Source organism: Palaemon carinicauda, chromosome 15, assembly GCF_036898095.1.
Source record: "Palaemon carinicauda isolate YSFRI2023 chromosome 15, ASM3689809v2, whole genome shotgun sequence".
NCBI classification, from domain to species: domain Eukaryota; kingdom Metazoa; phylum Arthropoda; class Malacostraca; order Decapoda; family Palaemonidae; genus Palaemon; species Palaemon carinicauda.
In genome coordinates this window covers 46,224,025-46,243,900 of record NC_090739.1, presented here as the reverse complement: position 1 = coordinate 46,243,900, position 19,876 = coordinate 46,224,025, and positions in this window count along the sequence as shown.

Here is a 19,876-nt window from a genome sequence, read left to right as displayed (position 1 = left end):
TTGAAAAACGGGTGCGGCCTTCTCCTAGACATTTACCAAAAACTTTACTCGCTGCCAAAAATAACCATTCAACTCATACCAAAATAAACATTTGCTGTGGCTTTTCTATGGCAAATATTTTCATGAAAATTGGTATGGAAAAAGTAAAGGTAAATTTACAGTTTCAACCATTATGGGGAAATTGGAATAAAAAATATATTTGTTGCATCAGAAATAGTGTAGTTCCAACGGATTTAACATTTATTTTTAAACATAAGACTTACCCGGTAGTTATATATATAGCTTACGTCCCTGACGTCACGGCAGAAAATTCGAATCTCGTGCCAATCGCCGATTGGATAGCCAGGTGTACCACCCCTGCGCCCTAGCGAAGTACCCAAGAACCATTCCAGGAACCCTCATATATTCCCTGCCGCGCTAGCGGCAAGATGTTGGAGTTTTCACTCGCTTTAACCTGTATATTACAGATACCTTGGTGGTGTACAATTTATTTTTAGTCTTTGCTGGTTGGATTTTATTTTTACCGAGTGTTAGTGCTTTAACTACGTTTGTATCTTAACAGAGGTAGGAATGGGAGTTTTTCCCCCTACTGTAAAACTTACGAACCTACTCTTTAACATGATGGCGGAGATCGTTCCACCATCTCTATGACGTCACGATCGTGTGACGTAAGCAACATAGTACTACGTAATATGTTGCATAATTCTTTTCTTTGCTTTTTCCTTGTAAAGAATAAAAAGGAAATCTAACTTACAATAAGTACAGTATTCAACTTTTAATATAAAAAGTTTATATTAATTTTTAAGAAATTTTTGTGTTTTTAGTATTCGTTCTTTAAATCATCGATACTATTTTCAAAGATTAAATAGAACTAGCGTATTGTTAATTTTCGCTGCGTAGTTCTCATGAAAATACGATGCAGTCCCAACAATTCTTGATATCGTTGTTTATTTTCTTTCGATGTTGGGATTCTAGTATTATTCTTATATTCACATATGTGTTCCGATTGTAAAGTGTAACAATCCACTATTTTTGGAAAACCTTAAGATTTAAGGGTTGTTTACATATATATATATATATATATACGTGATTGCGATATCTGTTAATTTTGATATTAACAAATCACTATTTTTGGGAACCTTTAAGAATTAAGGGTTGTTTTCATATATATATGTTATTCCTATATCTGTTCATTTGAATCATACAACATGTAACTTTCCCGGTAGTTATATATAACTACCGGGTGAGTATGTATAACATTTATCTTTAACGGTAGTTATATGTAACTACCAGGTAAGTGTGTTCAAACATTTATTTATAATGAAAATATCAGGGTAATATTTTATAAAAAATATTTTGTTACATTTTTATATAGCAAGAACTAGAAACGATTTTGCATTCTCATTCAAGCCCTGGCAGTAGAGAAAGATCTATCACAACGGTCAGGACTAATTATGGTCTTTTGTGTAGGAGTTAAAAGTGCAAGTTTCAGTGCTAAATTAGTGCAGTGAATTTATTCAGCACAGTGGACGTTTTTTCCTAGCCTTAGATCTCTTCCAAGCTCCCCAACCCTTGGGAGAAGGAATGTCGATCGGCCAAAGGAAACGAGAGGCGTTAGCTTACGAGCAAACGTCCTCTCGAGCGTTCCTGTTGACGTTCCCAAGAATGCTCGCCCTTACCATGGGAAAGCAAAGAGCGTTGGACGTTAAGCTACTAACATTGCTGTTAGAGTCTTGCATTGCATCACATTTGCTGATAATAGCAATACTATAATGCTTACGAACCAACATAGACACGGTTTTTGTTCCTGAGCGCCAGTCGGTCATGAGAACCCTCTGATGAACTGAACGCGCCGAGTGACGTAATGAAGATCATTTGTTCAGTAACCGAAATACAAACCACGCTATTTACACAGGGTTTACCTTTTAGCGCAGCTGAAATGGCGAGCCATTAGAATTTAACAAGGGTGTATTACCCCCGCGCTAGTTAGCGGGGGGGTAGGGGAGTGGTAGCTAGCTACCCCTCCCCCCTCACACACCCGGTGAACTGCTTCACTTTCACTTTTGGCTCAGACTGTGACAGACGTCTCTGTCTTGGTCCTCTCTTGGCAGCCATTGTTTGTTTGTCTTTACTTAATCGCTTACTTTTCATTTACTCAATATATATGTAAACATGTTTTCATGTTTGTATACATATTTGAGTATAGAAATCACTAAGTTTCCTTTTCAGAGTTGTGTGTGTAGTGTACTTATCTACGTGGTTTTCCTCGGCAGTTGGCCGCCACGGCGTTGGGTGGCGATCGAGTTTGACTTATGTCTTTCTCTCTCTCTCTCTCTCTCTCTCTTGAGGTCGTTCACCCTTTTACTACGTGTTACTACGCCCTTGTAGCTTCCTTTCCGTGTGGGGGGTTGCTACGCCGTACGTTTGTCTCAATTAGTTTATGAATCTAATTGTATTTGTTGATTTTTCAGCTTTGTAGAACGATTCCTTTCGGGGTTTTTCGTTCTTTCTTTAGTGTTCATTCATTTTTAAATTACATAATTACATAGTTACATAATTATAATTGTTATAATTCTGTTTTGGTTACAGCTCTCCTTCCGTGAGTGTAAGTGGTTGTGAGGGCACGTGCCTGTTGTGTAATTCTTGTTTCCTTTCCCTCGGGATTCCTCTTCGGAGCCTTCCCGGGGGAATGAATGTGTACTAATGTTTTTTTGTTTTATTTTTTTTTACAGTTACCGATCTAGTTCGTTTCTGTAATATGGCAACGGTGTGAGCTGTTGTTGAGTCCTGGGATTCGGCTGTTGCTGCCTCCCCCCTTGTGTTTTCGTCAGGGGCGTGTCTCCTTCTACTGGAAGTACTCCCGTGACGACGGACAGCTCTCCAGTTCATTTTAGAACTCTCAGGAGGCTTGCCTCCTTGGGCAGGTAACTTTCCTTCCGAGGGAAGTTTTTCCTGTCCAGGCTTGAGTTTTTCCCCTTATGGAGGGTTCTCCTCTTGCCTTTTTTTCGTGCGACTATGCTCTTGGTGCTGAGCGGTCGCACCTGCAGTTTCGCTCAAGGGGCTGGGCAACTGCAGGAGCTCCTCTTCGGAGGATTGCTCCTTTTAGGTCACTGCTGACCTGTCTCTTCTACGAAGTGTTTCTCTTTCGTTCGCGAGAGAGTACACTCATAGAGACTCCTCTTCGGAGGTTTCTTCTGTTGCTGTTGCTGTTGGCCTCCCTCGCCGTAAGGCCCACCGTCCGCCTCGTCGTAAGGGCCTCTCATCTCCCTATAAGGGTGCTTGAGGCACCTTTTTGAATCTCCATTTGCAGCCTACAACTCCTTTTTCTCGATCTTCCGCCTTGGTGCAAATGGACAGCAGTCTGATCTCGTCTTCCGACGGGCAACAGTCTTCCCGACGGACAACGGTCTTCCCGACGGACAACGGTCTTCCCGACGGACAACGGTCTTCCCGACGGACAGCAGTCTTCCGACGGACATCAGTCTCCTGGCGGACAACGATCCCTTCGGGGCAAAAGGGTTACCTCCCACGGGGGTTTCTTCCCTTGCGTGTCAGGTTTTCCCTGCGCGCCCTTCTGCAGTGTTCTCTCCTGCTCCTGCTCAGTGTTAACGCACAGGCGCTCTTCTGCTCATCAGCGCTCTCCTGTTCGTCAGCGCTTTCATGATGATCATCCCTGCTGTTCCTGTTGGTTCCTGTTACGCGCCCTGTGCGCCCACGTTCGCCCTCGCGATCTAGAACTTCGGTTCAGGTCGGGGTCAAGGACTCTTCTTCTACGCAGGCTTCCACGCGTAGCCTTCTGCTCGCCAGCGATCATCAGCTCGCCAGCGATCACCTGTCTCTCGGCGATCTCCGGATCGCCCGCGTGTGTTACAGCCGGCACGCCAACGTTCTCCAACTCTTCTGAAGGAACATGGTTCGCCAGCTACTAGCTCACCTGCGCATGCTGATCGCCATCGCGCGACCCTCAACTGCGGATGCTGATCGCCATCTCGCGACCCTCAACTGCGGATGCTGATCGCCATCGCGCGACCCTCAACTGCGGATGCTGATCGCCATCGCGCGACCCTCAACTGCGGATGCTGATCGCCATCGCGCGACCCTCAACTGCGGATGCTGATCGCCATCGCGCGACCCTCAACTGCGGATGCTGATCGCCATCGCGCGACCCTCAACTGCGGATGCTGATCGCCATCGCGCGACCCTCAACTGCGGATGCTGATCGCCATCGCGCGACCCTCAACTGCGGATGCTGATCGCCATCGCGCGACCGCCCACCTGCGGATGCTGATCGCCATCGCGCGACCGCCCACCTGCGGATGCTGATCGCCATCGCGCGACCGCCCACCTGCGGATGCTGATCGCCATCGCGCGACCGCCCACCTGCGGATGCTGATCGCCATCGCGCGACCGCCCACCTGCGGATGCTGATCGCCATCGCGCGACCGCCCACCTGCGGATGCTGATCGCCATCGCGCGACCGCCCACCTGCGGATGCTGATCGCCATCGCGCGACCGCCCACCTGCGGATGCTGATCGCCATCGCGCGACCGCCCACCTGCGGATGCTGATCGCCATCGCGCGACCGCCCACCTGCGGATGCTGATCGCCATCGCGCGACCGCCCACCTGCGGATGCTGATCGCCATCGCGCGACCGCCCACCTGCGGATGCTGATCGCCATCGCGCGACCGCCCACCTGCGGATGCTGATCGCCATCGCGCGACCGCCCACCTGCGGATGCTGATCGCCATCGCGCGACCGCCCACCTGCGGATGCTGATCGCCATCGCGCGACCGCCCACCTGCGGATGCTGATCGCCATCGCGCGACCGCCCACCTGCGGATGCTGATCGCCATCGCGCGACCGCCCACCTGCGGATGCTGATCGCCATCGCGCGACCGCCCACCTGCGGATGCTGATCGCCATCGCGCGACCGCCCACCTGCGGATGCTGATCGCCATCGCGCGACCGCCCACCTGCGGATGCTGATCGCCATCGCGCGACCGCCCACCTGCGGATGCTGATCGCCATCGCGCGACCGCCCACCTGCGGATGCTGATCGCCATCGCGCGACCGCCCACCTGCGGATGCTGATCGCCATCGCGCGACCGCCCACCTGCGGATGCTGATCGCCATCGCGCGACCGCCCACCTGCGGATGCTGATCGCCATCGCGCGACCGCCCACCTGCGGATGCTGATCGCCATCGCGCGACCGCCCACCTGCGGATGCTGATCGCCATCGCGCGACCGCCCACCTGCGGATGCTGATCGCCATCGCGCGACCGCCCACCTGCGGATGCTGATCGCCATCGCGCGACCGCCCACCTGCGGATGCTGATCGCCATCGCGCGACCGCCCACCTGCGGATGCTGATCGCCATCGCGCGACCGCCCACCTGCGGATGCTGATCGCCATCGCGCGACCGCCCACCTGCGGATGCTGATCGCCATCGCGCGACCGCCCACCTGCGGATGCTGATCGCCATCGCGCGACCGCCCACCTGCGGATGCTGATCGCCATCGCGCGACCGCCCACCTGCGGATGCTGATCGCCATCGCGCGACCGCCCACCTGCGGATGCTGATCGCCATCGCGCGACCGCCCACCTGCGGATGCTGATCGCCATCGCGCGACCGCCCACCTGCGGATGCTGATCGCCATCGCGCGACCGCCCACCTGCGGATGCTGATCGCCATCGCGCCCACCTGCGGATGCTGATCGCCATCGCGCCCACCTGCGCATGCTGATCGCCATCGCGCCCACCTGCGCATGCTGATCGCCATCGCGCCCACCTGCGCATGCTGATCGCCATCGCGCCCACCTGCGCATGCTGATCGCCATCGCGCCCACCTGCGCATGCTGATCGCCATCGCGCCCACCTGCGCATGCTGATCGCCATCGCGCCCACCTGCGCATGCTGATCGCCATCGCGCCCACCTGCGCATGCTGATCGCCATCGCGCCCACCTGCGCATGCTGATCGCCATCGCGCCCACCTGCGGATGCTGATCGCCATCGCGCGACCGCCCACCTGCGGATGCTGATCGCCATCGCGCCCACCTGCGCATGCTGATCGCCATCGCGCCACCCTGCGCATGCTGATCGCCATCGCGCGACCCTGCGCATGCTGATCGCCATCGCGCGACCCTGCGCATGCTGATCGCCATCGCGCGACCCTGCGCATGCTGATCGCCATCGCGCGACCCTGCGCATGCTGATCGCCATCGCGCGACCCTGCGCATGCTGATCGCCATCGCGCGACCCTGCGCATGCTGATCGCCATCGCGCGACCCTGCGCATGCTGATCGCCATCGCGCGACCCTGCGCATGCTGATCGCCATCGCGCGACCCTGCGCATGCTGATCGCCATCGCGCGACCCTGCGCATGCTGATCGCCATCGCGCGACCCTGCGCATGCTGATCGCCATCGCGCGACCCTGCGCATGCTGATCGCCATCGCGCGACCCTGCGCATGCTGATCGCCATCGCGCGACCCTGCGCATGCTGATCGCCATCGAGCGACCCTGCGCATGCTGATCGCCATCGCGCGACCCTGCGCATGCTGATCGCCATCGCGCGACCCTGCGCATGCTGATCGCCATCGCGCGACCCTGCGCATGCTGATCGCCATCGCGTGATCGCCCTCCTGCACATGCTGCTCGCGATCGCTCACCTTCGCATATTGCTCGCCAACGCACGATCGCTCACCTGCGCATGCTGCTCGACCATCGCGTCGGCATAACACAACGCGCCATCGCCAACCTGCGCGTTAGCGCTCACCAGCTCACCACCGATCGCTTGTTGATCCATATCGCCAGCGGTCTTCCTCGCCCACGCGGCAGCGCGTTTCCTCGCCCACGCGGCAGCGCGTTTCCTCGCCATCGCGCTAACGCTTGCGTTCGCCGCCTCGGACTCGCGCTCATCCACCTGCCCACCCTCACGACTGCGCGACCATTCGCCCGTGCGACCGCTCGCCCCGCGCGACCATTCGCCTGCGCGCCCACACACCCACGTGCCTGCACGTCTACGCTCATGCGCGTCCGCGCCCATGCTCTCCAATGTTCGCCCACGCGCGAACCAACGGTTTTCCATCACGCGGACGGATGGTGTTCCGTCGCGCGAACCTACAGTGTTTCTTCGCACAAACGTCGGCTTATTTCTTGCAGTATCCATTGCTCGTCTATGGGTTATCGCTCGCCGACCACCAGCTCTCGCCCTTCCTACCACGCTCGCCCTCCTTCTGCGCTCCTTCGCTCACCTTCGTTTGCGTTACCGCGCATGGGCGCTTCCACGTTCGCCCACGCGAAAATCTTTGAATTACCGTCGCGCGAGCTCCAGGGCGATTGCGACCACGATTCCCAATGGGGTTTTCGCAGCATGGCCAGCCTGGCGAGTTGTTCTGGAGCGTATTTCCAGAACACGGCCTCACCCCGTAAACGCAGAGCATGGCACTTGCAAGAATAGGAGAAACTTAAGGGAGATCTGAGCAACACTCCTCTTTCCTGAACCTGGTTAGCCCTTCCCCGTCATTCCCTGGAAGGATTTTTGGCGGGGGGGCTTTCCGTTCGAGATTTCTCCATCGGACAAGGGGTGACTGCTTACCCCTTCCTCTGGGAGCTTACCCCTTCCTCTGGGAGCTTACCAGGTTCTTTCCCTCCTCGGTTATGGCCCGAGGTTGGGTTCAAGGAAACTACAGGAAGAGCATGGGTACTTTCCTCCTCTCGAGCTCAGGCACCTTGGCCTTTCGTCGTTAAGTATCTAACTTGCGGACAAGCTCGATGTTATACCATCTGGACGCACTGACTGGGGGCTTCCTTCGGGTGTCTCATCTGTGGAGGTCGACGACCTCAGACACCCTTCCATCCTTGAGAAGAGTTTGTTTGTGCCCAAGGACAGAGACTTAGACAGCGGCTGTGAGGAGGAAATCGACTTCCGTTTTCACTCCTCCGAGGCGCTTTCTTCCAGACTCTGCAGGGCTCCAGTGCCCTTTTCTTTCAATCACGTCGGCTTAAGTTATCGGCTACGACAACTGGGACAAGGTGTCCAATTGCAGTTTCCTCCTGTCAGGAATAGATGGCACGGGAGACTCCCCCGGGGGGGCATAGTCCTAAAAGGAGTTCACGAACTCTAGGATTGCAGGTTTTTCTCTGGGAGGATGCTTAAGGTTACTCATCCGAATGACAGCTTCCCGATGCCCATTCCCGCACAATCTCTGTGATCAGCCAAGGATATCGCGCCTGCCATCTCTGTCAGCGAATTCAGTGTCTCTGAACCTCTATGCCATAGCGTCAGCAGAGTTGCCCGGTTGGGCAGAATGATCCATACCTTAGGCGAAGGTCTTCCTTAGGATCATCGACGGCTTCACCCCCGGCCTCCTCAGTCGATCCTTTCTTGTAAGAAAGGATCTGAGAGGGGATGTCCTTGGTCGACCTCTCAGCCCTGATCAAGTTTGTCGAACAAAACTTCGGCCAGCGTAGACCAGCAGAATCGGCCAGACTGGTAACGAGGCGACAGGACTCCTTAAACCCTGGATCGGAAGGACGGGTACTTTCAGTTTCCATTCCATCCATCTTCCAGGGTGCTCGTCGAATTCAGCCTAGACTGCAAGTATTCCTGCTTATGATGCAATGTGGCTATCCCGCCGTGGCATAGCAGGTTTGTTTCCCCAGAGAACTCTCCCTGCCTTCCTCTTGGCCGCTCAGGTGCAGGCTCCCGCCTCCTCTGCTGTTTGGAGGGCTGGTCAACTCCGGTAGGCTCGGGTTCGACCTTCTTCAGCGCCGGGACAAGCTTCCGGATGCTTACCATGAGTGTGGGCTCATGGTATTTTGCTTGGAGCCTTCTCTTCCTCTGCCTCAACATCTGGAGTATCTGGCCATGATATTGAGTCAACGGCCTTACCACGTTGGAAACCCCGCTTCTCGTCCGTCCAGCGAGGTTAAGCAACGTCGGTACTTGGATGGGTGACCACCTGGGGACGCCAGATTCTGTTACCACATCCTTCGAGGCTTCCTTTCGGTTGACTGTGGCAAGACGGAGGAGAGTCGCAGTACCTGGTCTCAGTCAAGCAGAGCTTTCAGCCCTACCTTGTAACGTTTCCTAGTTCTCCTTTCCTCATTGACCCGTCTATAGTCCGAACGGTCGCCTCAGGATAAGTTCCATGTGGGGCGATCCAAGTTCCGGTGGCTTCAGGCAATGTTTAACCGGACTTCCTGGCCCCTATGGGACCAGCGGAACTATTAGACCTGCAATGGGTGTTGACCTATGGAGCCTCTTGATGGTAGTGGATATTCTCGTCCTTTCCCCACATTCTTGATGCTGTTCTCGGACTCGTCAAAGGAAAGGGGGGGGGGGGCGTGTTCCGGTCCAGGCCTATGGTCAAGACCTGAAGGATACCTCTCCTTCATTCAGGCAGGCTTAGGGGCCTTAGTCTGGCCCCTCTCCAGATCCTTCAGCTCCTGCCGAGTCGCCCCGTGCGCGTCGACTTCATGATTCTGGCGTATTCTACCAACAGGGGACGCATTTTCACACCTTCACATCTTGCAGTAGAGATACCGGGATGATTGAGATTCTCTCAATACCACCATCGGCTCTCTCATTCCAGGCAGGGGAATGTTCTCTCAGACTATCCGAGCAGAGCCTCGTAGAGAGAGTGTACCTGGGGGTCTTTGACCTTGGGTAACCAGCAAGTACTGGTCTGGGGGACCTGATTGCGACAGCTTGGAACCTCAAGCTTCCGCTATTCTTCCCCCCCAGTCTCAGACCCCGAGACTCTGGCAAGATGCATTCCGGTGATGGTGGGACAACTTCGACGCCTGCGTCTTCCCTCCCTTTTGTCTGTGGACAATGGGTCTCAACAAGACCAGGTTGTCTGTCAACCTTTCAATGGGAGAGCTCCACTGGGACTATGCGCAGAACGGTTTCTGGACCCTCTGCTTCCCCTGACGGAACTCCCGGGAGAGCTTCTCCCACGGCGCAGACTACTCAAGCAACCACACCGCGACATCTCTCCTGAACCGGGGCGTCGCTTCGGCTTCATGCCTGGAGACACTACGCCTCCTCCTCAAGAAGAGACAACCCGCTACAGTCGCGGTACGGAGGTCGCGTCATCTGCGATAGTCATCCACAGGGGTCTCCCAGGCAAAGTGAAGAGTCTAAGGTGGTTGGTGCCGTGGGAGATATACCTCTTCCCTTGAGGCCTCTTCTCCAGCAATAACGGTCTTATTGCCTTTCGGTGGGAGGAAACTCCTTTCCGCTCTCGGCAATGAAGCCTGTCGCTCAGCCTTTCACTGACCTTCAGGCTTAGAGGAATAACTTTTCCTGACCGCTGGATCTATCCTCGCTCATGCGAAGCTACGATCGTCCCTGCCCTAGTCGGTGGAAGACCTCCAACTTGGAGCATGGCTTGGACTTTTGGTCCTTTAAGAGATCTTCTCAAGACCCTTTACGACAGGCCTCGGATTGTATTCCGCCTTGGGTCTCCTGCTCACTCTGGCCACGGCCAGTGTGTAAGCAATCTTCTTGGTCTCTTACGGCTCCCCCCTTTCTAAGAAAGAGGGGAAGGCAACATTCAGGCTCGCTCCTGAGTTGCTGGCTAGACTCAGAATCTGGGGGTCCCGGCCCTTCGGTCCGATTCATTCAAGATTTCGAGTCTCCATTCTGTATCTGATGTCCCAAGACCTTCTCTTTCTTGCCAGTAAAGGAATCGAGAGGTTAGCGCTGGGAACAGCTGCAGTTTGTCCTCAGTTGCAGCCGATTTGGGAGCACAAGGAGGACATGGGGGAGAGTCACCAGTATACCTCTTCAGCCCGGACTCAAGGACATTCATCTCGACCTGTCTCCAGACCCTCCCCCGTCACGTCACCCTACAGCACGATGTTGGATACATCGCAACGTCCCTCGCCTTCGAGTAATACTACTCTGTGACGCAGGTGCTACAAGCTGGAGTCTGGAAGCGTCTAATGACCTTCGCAGCCCGCTTCCTGCAGGGCGTGACCCACAGGAGTCTCGATACGTTTTCTATCGCTCTGTGGTGGCTACACAACAGCTGGTCTAACCTCAGGCTCCTTTTTGGACAGGTAGCAGAAGGTTGAGGGCATTGTTATCAGGTTTTAGTCTGCATGAACGAAAGAAGTATGTCTGGCCCTTACTTCTTTCTTCATCATCCCCTCTACGGGGAAGCAGCATCCTGGTCTCTGCATAGCTGACCTCGAACCTCTGCAGGTAAACCATGCTTCCTTGTGTTCCGAGTATTGAGTCAATACTGTCGCGTCCCCCATACCCTGACGAGGTGGTATTGGGAACGTCCTAACCCAGAGTTCCTTCTGGAACTCCAGGTCAACTGCCTAGGACGGGTCACACTTCTTCCTTCACACACAAGCTTACGTAGGCCACATGGTTCCTTGCGAAGCAAGGAACTTGTGAGGTGCAGGGACTCCTTTTATCGAGTGCTACTCACTCGGATTCTGAGTCCCCGGGTAAAGCCAAAGCCAGTATGGCTGGGGACTTTCCACCCTACCTAAGGGGTAAGTCACCCTGTGTAAATAGCATGGTTTGTATTTCGGTTACGGAACAAATGACAAATTCGAAGATAATTTGTATTTTTCCTAACCATACAAACCTTAGCTATTTACACACATTTGCCCGCCAGCCCTGTCCCCCAAGACAAGTCCTACCTCTAAGTGAAAGTGAAGCAGTTCACCGGTGTGTGAGGGGGGAGGGGTAGCTAGCTACCACTCCCCTACCCCCCCCGCTAACTAGCGCGGGGGTAATACACCCTCGTTAAATTCTAATGGCTCGCCATTTCAGCTGCGCTAAAAGGTAAACCCTGTGTAAATAGCTAAGGTTTGTATGGTTAGGAAAAATACAAATTATCTTCGAATTTGTCATTTTACACTCAGCGCTAAGTCTTTCAGGACGCTCGGCACCACGTCTTTCAGGACGCTCGGCACCACGTCTTTCAGGACGCTCGGCACCACGTCTTTCAGGACGATCGGCACCACGTCTTTCAGGACGCTCGGCGCCACGTCTTTCAGGACGCTCGGCGCTTCGTCTTTCAGGACGCTCGGCGCCTCATCTTTCAGAACGCTCGGCGCCACGTCTTTCAGGACGTTCGGCACCACGTCTTACAAGATCTTTGTCAGTAGAAGACATTGGTGATCACTTTTCTCCTGTTGAATTTGAGATTCTCAGAATGAGAAGATCCTTATTCCTTTTGTCATTCAGTTGATTTAGAAACTCATGAAAGTTTTTATGATTAGTTTCCAAATTATTTTATGCCTGTTGCTCCACGTTCGCCACCCTCTGAATTTACACGTGGTCATCAATAAAGCTTTAAGGATAGTGAGACACTGTTTAGAGTCCCAGAAGCACCAAGGAAAGACAGCTTTCTTTTTTCCTCTGAATAACCTGGCCTCTAGATCTTGTATCTGAGGTACGAAATTATTTTTATTATTATCTCTAGCCAAGCTATAACCCTAGTTGGAAAAGTAAGATGCTTTAAGCCCAAGGGCTCCAATAGGAAAAAATAGCCCAGTGAGGAAAGGAAAAAAGGAGATAAATAAATGATGAGAATAATTTAACAATAAATCATTCTTAAAACAGTAACAACGTCATAACAACGTCTAAACAGATATGTCATATAGGGTGGAGGTCTAGCCACGTTAAGGTCGAGGACCTAGTGGCAGCCCCACAGAGACTGTTACAGCCCCCTGGGTGGATTGCTGAGTCTCTCAAGGAATGTAGGTAAATGAGACTCATAAACCTATGAAGCCAGCTTCCTTATCAGGTATTCCAGGATAGCAAGGGTGGAGGTCTAACCACGTTAAGGTCGAGGACCTTGTGGCACCCCCACAGATTTTTACAGCCCCCTGGGTGGATCACTGAATCTCTTAAGGGATCCAGACAATGGGGCAGGATAACTTTGAGGTCCATGCTATTCCTTTAGGATGGATGCGAAATCTTTTTCCTAGTGAAACCTCCTTTGTTAGTTACTCTGATAAGACTTCTCTGCAAAACAGACTTTGCAACATCAAATGTGTCTCTTTTGGGAGAGGGAGGCTTTTATCCGGTCCTGGATGTAACTGCTCTCAATGCCTTCGTTCAGAAGTCTAAGTTCTCCATGGAGACATCGAAATCATGAATTATTTAAAGTCTCATGTCAGCCTGGTCACAAGGCGAAGCAGAGTCTGACTGCTTTCGCCTTCAGGCAGTAGAGCCATACTACAGTACATAACTTTTGGCAATCTTGGGAGAAGAGGGGAGCTGACCTTTGGTCAGTACATCTTCTGAAGGAGGATTAAAATTTCCTTTCATAGGAAAACCTCCTTTAGTTTTAGCTCCAATAGATCTCTCTCTCAGTTCTAGAGAGGAGTTTAAGAGGCAGGCTTTGCATTTAAACTTTTGCTAACTGTAGCAGAATACTGCATTCAAGAGACATCAGAGCCTCCCTGTATCTGGACGATTGATTTATCAGAGCTCTTTCTTACGATCTTCATGAAGGATTTTCAGATAACTTTGAACCTTTCAGAACAATTGCGTATTCCTGTCAACTGGACGAGTCTCTTCTGACACCAGGACGCTTAGCGCCATGTCTTACAGGACGCTCGGCGCCACTCCTTCCAGGACGTTCGGCGCCACGTCTTACAGGACGCTCGGCGCCACGTCTTACAGGAAGCTCGGCTCGCTTCCTGCAGGGCGTGACCCACAGGAGTCTCGATATGTTTTCTATCGCTCTGTGGTGGCTACACAACAGCTGGTCTAACCTCAGGCTCCTTTTTGGACAGGTAGCAGAAGGTTGAGGGCATTGTTATCAGGTTTTAGTCTGCATGAACGAAAGAAGTATGTCTGGCCCTTACTTCTTTCTTCATCATCCCCTCTACGGGGAAGCAGCATCCTGGTCTCTGCATAGCTGACCTCGAACCTCTGCAGGTAAACCTTGCTTCCTTGTGTTCCGAGTATTGAGTCAATACTGTCGCGTCCCCCATACCCTGACGAGGTGGTATTGGGAACGTCCTAACCCAGAGTTCCTTCTGGAACTCCAGGTCAACTGCCTAGGACGGGTCACACTTCTTCCTTCACACACAAGCTTACGTAGGCCACATGGTTCCTTGCGAAGCAAGGAACTTGTGAGGTACAGGGACTCCTTTTATCGAGTGCTACTCACTCGGATTCTGAGTCCCCGGGTAAAGCCAAAGCCAGTATGGCTGGGGACTTTCCACCCTACCTAAGCGGTAAGTCACCCTGTGTAAATAGCGTGGTTTGTATTTCGGTTACGGAACAAATGACAAATTCGAAGATAATTTGTATTTTTCCTAACCATACAAACCTTAGCTATTTACACACATTTGCCCGCCAGCCCTGTCCCCCAAGACAAGTCCTACCTCTAAGTGAAAGTGAAGCAGTTCACCGGTGTGTGAGGGGGGAGGGGTAGCTAGCTACCACTCCCCTACCCCCCCCGCTAACTAGCGCGTGGGTAATACACCCTCGTTAAATTCTAATGGCTCGCCATTTCAGCTGCGCTAAAAGGTAAACCCTGTGTAAATAGCTAAGGTTTGTATGGTTAGGAAAAATACAAATTATCTTCGAATTTGTCATTTTACACTCAGCGCTAAGTCTTTCAGGACGCTCGGCACCACGTCTTTCAGGACGCTCGGCACCACGTCTTTCAGGACGATCGGCACCACGTCTTTCAGGACGATCGGCGCTTCGTCTTTCAGGACGCTCGGCGCCACGTCTTTCAGGACGCTCGGCGCTTCGTCTTTCAGGACGCTCGGCGCCTCATCTTTCAGAACGCTCGGCGCCACGTCTTTCAGGACGTTCGGCACCACGTCTTACAAGATCTTTGTCAGTAGAAGACATTGGTGATCACTTTTCTCCTGTTGAATTTGAGATTCTCAGAATGAGAAGATCCTTATTCCTTTTGTCATTCAGTTGATTTAGAAACTCATGAAAGTTTTTATGATTAGTTTCCAAATTATTTTATGCCTGTTGCTCCACGTTCGCCACCCTCTGAATTTACACGTGGTCATCAATAAAGCTTTAAGGATAGTGAGACACTGTTTAGAGTCCCAGAAGCACCAAGGAAAGACAGCTTTCTTTTTTCCTCTGAATAACCTGGCCTCTAGATCTTGTATCTGAGGTACGAAATTATTTTTATTATTATCTCTAGCCAAGCTATAACCCTAGTTGGAAAAGTAAGATGCTTTAAGCCCAAGGGCTCCAATAGGAAAAAATAGCCCAGTGAGGAAAGGAAATAAGGAGATAAATAAATGATGAGAATAATTTAACAATAAATCATTCTTAAAACAGTAACAACGTCATAACAACGTCTAAACAGATATGTCATATAGGGTGGAGGTCTAGCCACGTTAAGGTCGAGGACCTAGTGGCAGCCCCACAGAGACTGTTACAGCCCCCTGGGTGGATTGCTGAGTCTCTCAAGGAATGCAGGTAAATGAGACACATAAACCTATGAAGCCAGCTTCCTTATCAGGTATTCCAGGATAGCAAGGGTGGAGGTCTAACCACGTTAAGGTCGAGGACCTTGTGGCACCCCCACAGATTTTTACAGCCCCCTGGGTGGATCGCTGAATCTCTTAAGGGATCCAGACAATGGGGCAGGATAACTTTGAGGTCCGTGCTATTCCTTTAGGATGGATGCGAAATATTTTTCCTAGTGAAACCTCCTTTGTTAGTTACTCTGATAAGACTTCTCTGCAAAACAGACTTTGCAACATCAAATGTGTCTCTTTTGGGAGAGGGAGGCTTTTATCCGGTCCTGGATGTAACTGCTCTCAATGCCTTCGTTCAGAAGTCTAAGTTCTCCATGGAGACATCGAAATCATGAATTATTTAAAGTCTCATGTCAGCCTGGTCACAAGGCGAAGCAGAGTCTGACTGCTTTCGCCTTCAGGCAGTAGAGCCATACTACAGTACATAACTTTTGGCAATCTTGGGAGAAGAGGGGAGCTGACCTTTGGTCAGTACATCTTCTGAAGGAGGATTAAAATTTCCTTTCATAGGAAAACCTCCTTTAGTTTTAGCTCCAATAGATCTCTCTCACAGTTCTAGAGAGGAGTTTAAGAGGCAGGCTTTGCATTTAAACTTTTGCTAACTGTAGCAGAATACTGCATTCAAGAGACATCAGAGCCTCCCTGTATCTGGACGATTGATTTATCAGAGCTCTTTCTTACGATCTTCATGAAGGATTTTCAGATAACTTTGAACCTTTCAGAACAATTGCGTATTCCTGTCAACTGGACGAGTCTCTTCTGACACCAGGACGCTTAGCGCCATGTCTTACAGGACGCTCGGCGCCACTCCTTCCAGGACGTTCGGCGCCACGTCTTACAGGACGCTCGGCGCCACGTCTTACAGGAAGCTCGGCTCCACGTCTTACAGGAAGCTCGGCGCCACGTCTTACAGGATGCTCGGCGCCTCGTCTTTCAGGACGCTCGGCACCACGTCTTTCAGGACGCTCGGCGCCTCGTCTTACAGGAAGCTCGGAGCCACGTCTTACAGGACGCTCGCCGCCTCGTCTTTCAGGATGCTCGGCACCACGTCTTTCAGGACGCTCGGCGCCACGTCTTAAAGGACGCTCGGCGCCCCGTCTTTCAGGACGCTCGACGTCGGAAATCCTGAAGGAGGCATGACATTGAACATGAGAACCTCGGACTTCGTGGTGACACTAGTTGAATCGAATGTTGAGATCAAGGACGCCTTAGTTTTTTTTTTCCTTGACGCCAGGAGTCAGGACCTTAAATACATGTATCCTGATAAACACAACGTCACTACTTCCGTTAGATCTTCTGACACCATCACAAAAAATACTTTATTTAAGGATGGTGATTCAGAGTCAAGTTTTTTTGGGCTTTTACGTCTCTTTAGAACGGAGCAAGCCTTCTTGAAACTGCAATCTTTCTAAGATACAGAAGTGTTCTGCGAGGAAGTGGATGAGTGTGTTGGGAAACCTCTCCTCTTGGGAGGGGGTTTTTTCCCTGGGAAGACTGATTCTTTCTTGGTGACCATTGTTATGTCACTGTTCATCCTAGTTTTCCTGGACCAGGGTTCGATTTCCGGCCAGTCAGAAGCTAGAAGCTATGATCCTTATGTGAGTTATCTTTATTCTCTCCATTTCAACCTCAATCATTTTTGGGACAAGGAGAAGGTCTTGAGTCGATATGCATCTCTTTTAGGATGCTATAAGAAGTTGCCTTCAGTGGTGGTTCGATCCAGTCAAACTTCCGGAAGGTCACCCCTTTTGGACAGAGGATCTTAGACCTTGTGTTGTCTCCTCACCTCGGTTTCGGGGTGGGAGCAACACTAGACAGTTGGAAGCTTCGAGACTTTGGAAAGCGGATCAGAAGAGCTTCCTCATCACCCAAAGGAACTGTTGACAATCCAGTTGGCTCTCAAAAAGCTTTGAAGGGTCAGTTTGGAACAAAGTGGTGCAGGTCTATGCTGATCACACCATAGAATTGGCTTTCATTGCCAAGCAAGACGGAACCCACTCGAGGTTCCTTTACGGGACTGAGAGGAGTCTTCACATCTGGGCTAAGAAGAAGAATGTACAGTGAACCCTCGCTACTTCGCGGTTCGACAATCGCGGATTCACCACTTCGCGGGGTTTTTCCATAACCCATATATATATACATATCGCGGATTTTCCGGAAAATTCGAAAATACCGCGAAATCTGAAGACCCCCAAATACGATATTTTGTTACCTGTAATTCCATTAATACTGTAATTAGTAATATCTGCTCTTACTGATTGTTCATTGCATTACATATGATATATAATTCAGCACAGAAAGAAATAAAACACGAAAAGAGAATGTGATCATACGATAATTCAGTACGTAGTAAAATTAAATCGAACATGAAACGCAAATCAGATGCAGTCATACCATATTAGAATGGTGTGTACTGTAATGGATGTGCTTCTTTTCCATGAATCTTTTGTATGTATACGTACATAGTACAGTACTGCATCCAATAATATTCTTTGTTGCAAAAATCACATTTCGAATAAGCGTACGAGAGAGAGAGAGAGAGAGAGAGAGAGAGAGAGAGAGGCGTAAAATAGCGTACGTAAAGTGTGTACAGTACAGTGGAACCTCTACATAAGAATTTAATCCGTTCCAGAACCAACTTCGGATGTCGAAACGAATTTTCCCATAAGAATACATTGAAATAGGATTACTGTAATCCGTGGTTGAGCCCAAAAACCTATGATAACTTCTTAATAAACTACTACACATAACTTTCCCATGAGAATAATGAACACTAAATTAGATAATAGACATGTAAATAAGAAGAATAGACATGTAAATAAGAAGAATTAGCAAAAAATGATAAATAAGAAATGGGTTTTTAGCGTCACTTTACCTTAGAAACTCCAGCGCAGGTGTTGTTCGTCTTCGCTACGCAGAGAGGAGAGAGGAGACGGACGGACGGCGAGGAGGTAGAGAGGTTAACTACGATAAACGTAACACTACCGTAACTTATTCTAACTTACACTAAGTGAACTTTAACATAACTTAGCTTATTTTTTTTTATTTTTATATTTTATATTTTTTTTACATTTTCTTTTTTTCTTTTTGATGATTACGTAATTTTAATCACTATCACTTACATTTAAAATTGACTGAATTTCTTTTGCTTCACTCTTTTCCGTTTTCTGTGTTTCACTTTCTTCCTCTTCACTCTTTGCCGTTTTCTTCGGTTCACTTACATCCTCTTCATCGCGAGTTCGCTTCGCAGTTTTTTTAAAGAAAGCATCGATAGATAATTGCTTCGTACGGCTTTTCAGAATGTTTCGAAAGTGCGTTAGGCAAACATCATCGAATTGAGAAACTACACGACAAACCTGCAATTTCTTTGGATGGTATTTGTCGATGAAGTCGACCACGTCTTGATATTTTCCTAACACCTCTTTTATTTGCGCTGAACCTAACACATGTTCTACCTCCTCGCTCTCTTCCTCGTCATCACTCATGTGCTCCGACATAGCATGGAGTTCCTTGAGCTCATCCGTCGTCAGTTCGTCGTGATGTTCGGCGACGAGTTCCGTAACGTCATCTGCGTCGACCTCCAGACCCATGGACTTGCCAAGGGAGACGATTTCCTCTACGGCTTCCGCTGCACCGACCACGGGATCAGGTTCGGGGTCAAAACCCTCGAAATCTCGGGGAGAAACTGCATCAGGCCACAGCTTCTTCCATGCAGAATTGAGGGTCCGTCGAGTTAATCCCACCCAAGCCTGATCAATGATCTTTAAGCAGTGCACGATATTGAAGTGGCCCCTCCAAAATTCACGCAAAGTTAAGTTGGTGCTTTGCGTGACATTAAAGCACTGCTTGAATAAGTGCTTGGTGTACAGCTTCTTAAAATTAGAGATGACTTGCTGGTCCATGGGCTGGAGGATAGAGGTGGTATTTGGTGGAAGATACAGCACCTTTATGAACTTGAATTCATCGAAGATATCATCTTCAAGTCCGGGGGGGTGAGCGGGTGCATTGTCAAGGCATAGCAGGCACTTTAAAGGCAATTTCTGCTCATGAAGATACTTCTTCACAGAAGGACCGAAAACTTGGTTTACCCATTGCACAAAGAATTGCCTAGTGACCCAGGCCTTCGAGTTGGATCGCCAGAAAACATGAAGCTGATCCTTATCGACGTTGTGTGCTTTAAAGGCCCTAGGGTTCTCCGAATGGTAAACAAGCAAGGGCTTGACTTTAAAGTCCCCGCTAGCGTTGGCACATAGAGCAAGAGTCAACCGATCCTTCATTGGCTTATGCCCAGGCAATTTCTTCTCTTCAGCAGTGATGTAGGTTCGACTCGGCATCTTCTTCCAAAACAGCCCGGTTTCATCACAATTGA